The sequence below is a fragment of the Vollenhovia emeryi genome, unplaced genomic scaffold (assembly GCF_000949405.1).
Source record: "Vollenhovia emeryi isolate VEMERY1.0 unplaced genomic scaffold, V.emery_V1.0 DF939359.1, whole genome shotgun sequence".
In the NCBI taxonomy this organism is placed as follows: domain Eukaryota; kingdom Metazoa; phylum Arthropoda; class Insecta; order Hymenoptera; family Formicidae; genus Vollenhovia; species Vollenhovia emeryi.
Window position 1 is genome coordinate 63,152 of NW_011967007.1, and position 2,371 is coordinate 65,522.

Consider the following 2,371-nt stretch of genomic DNA (forward strand, 5'->3'; position numbering starts at 1 on the left):
CCTCGGTACATGATATTTCTCCTTAGTTTAACCCAATCTACCGCTATTTGCAAAGTGGCTACTTTTGCATCAGACACCCTGTATACATACGTAAAAAAAAAAGAATTTGAGGCTTTCCAGATATAGCAGGTGCAAATCTTATATAAGACATTAATTAAGGCAAAAAGATGGACATCCAAGAGATTCCTCATTCTTCCACGGTTATCAAAAGTTGAGTGTCGCAAAACTTACGAAGGATGCGTACGAGAAGCTGCCGTGATGATTTTCGTCACAATTTGAAAAGAAAACAAAATAACAGTGTAGCGGCAGCCCGCGATAAACAAAGTGGTACACTTTCTAAAAGTCAATCAGTGAATTATCACTGATTCGCAGTTACAAGTATACTACTGGGAATTGCAGTGGTGCACTTATAACTGTAAATCAGTGACTGTTTTCAGTGATAATCCACCGATTGACTTTTAGAGAGCAGTGATTTGCATTTCGGTACAAAAGAATACAGTAAAATATCGCTGTTTGAAAGAGCGCGATGAAGCTACGAGACGTAAAAACCTCGTGGCTTCTCGAGATCGGGATTCTGTTTTTAACGGAGCGGCGCGCAAGAGGAACGAGGAATATCTTTTGTCGCGTGGAAGAAAAGCCCGGGGCGTGTTCTGGCATCAGTATCGCACAAAAGAGTCGATTCTCCTGTCGCCTTGAAAGTGCAAGAGCCTCGCGTACGAATTCTGTTGCGGCTCGAGCAGGCGCGAGCGCGCCGACGGTTGAGGACGATACGAGGACGACGTCGGCGACGAGGCTACGTCGGCCGTGCGATAAAATTGCTCCTGATAACCCGCGGAGGCGGGGGACTCCGCCTGCCTTAGAGGCTCCACGGCTTGAACTGCGTGGAACTGATCGTCCCGGCGGAGGAGCGGCCGATAGGTCGTCGGTCGATGGTGTTGTTGCGAGAGCGAGCTCGCGAACGAGATAGCGAGAGGGGAGGGCGACGAGGAAGCGAAAGAAGAGATCTCGTATGCACTTGTTAGCGCCCCCAACTGTCCCTGCCCTCCGCGGTGCACGTTCTGCAACACAAGGACAGAGACAGGGTTTTTATCCACGTACAGAGATTTGCAGGGAGGCTGGGCACTCGCGCAGAGCGAGCGATACGGACGGGCGAATTAATATGGTAATTGCGGGGGCAGAGAAACTGTCCTGAAACGTTTGCCAAAGGTACCTCGCAGGCACGAGTCTTCTCTCGAGCTGTGAAACCGTTCGCGCGACCATTCGCCCCGAATTCTCTTCAAATTCATTTCCGAGCACGTCTTCGCAAAAAGATTCGAGTGTATTTCAATGATGAATCGTAGAAGAGAGTCAAATTTAGCAATGTACTCTTGCCAGCAGTGAAATACAAGATTGAAGGACTGTACCGTCCGTCGTTAAAAATCGGAGTAACATGGAATGTCCAAGTTCCTTGAGGAACGAAATTGACTACCGCATTCTCACGCTGTCAGTTTGGTCAAAGTTATTCGTAGTTAAGTGTAGTCAAGGATGAGGACAAGAAGGCAGAAACGGAGGAACGGTTTCTATCGGAAGGTCGATCTCGCAGTCGATTCACGATCACCGCCGGTTCCCTAGTAGCACAGTGCATTGACTAAACGTTGGTTAAACATTGGTCCAATATATTTGATTATATTGGGCCAATATGTAGCCTATAATGTTTGGTCTGTGCTACTAGGGTTGTAAATAGCTGCGCAAAGCGATACAACCCTGCTAGCACAGTGCATTGGTTTTACATTCCCGTACAGCACAAAACTTGCAGTTACATTGCAATAACATTGCTACAATATTGCAACATTGCTGTAATGTAGCTGCAATGTAACTGCAAGGTTTGTGCTGTATGGGTTGGCTCAATATTGATTTTGGTCGATATTTCCCAATATAAAGCCAATACTGGCCATAGAATAAATGTAAATGTCGCATATCAATAATAATTATGTATGGGAAAGTCATATATTATAAGATAAGCTTCTAATATGAGATAGCAGGATTTCTGCTAAATTAATAGGCATCATCTGTTGAGTTTCATCGTGAATTTATTGTCCTCGGAGCGAAATCTGTCTAGTGGAAAATTCATTGTTAGATCGTACAATCGTTGTAAAACCAGATTTGTGATTGAATATGAATGTTGAAAACCTGTTATCTCGTGTTAGAGGACTTTCCTCCAATGTTGGATTTCCATTGAAAGTACATATAATATTGAACCAAAAAGTATCGCTGAATAGACACGTCGGCTAAAGAGGAGGCGCCCACCTTACGATATTGGACCAAGTATTAGATTTACATTATTTCCCAGTGTTGCGCCAATATATTGTGCTACTAGGGGAGCTACATGTTT

At 44.7% G+C, this 2,371-nt stretch overlaps 1 protein-coding gene across 1 annotated transcript in view; it reads right to left on the reverse strand.

The window, feature by feature from the left end:
• Nucleotides 1–2,371, reverse strand: part of LOC105558288 (protein Skeletor, isoforms B/C) — a 28,393-nt gene that overhangs the window by 12,250 nt on the left and 13,772 nt on the right. The window lies entirely within an intron of this gene.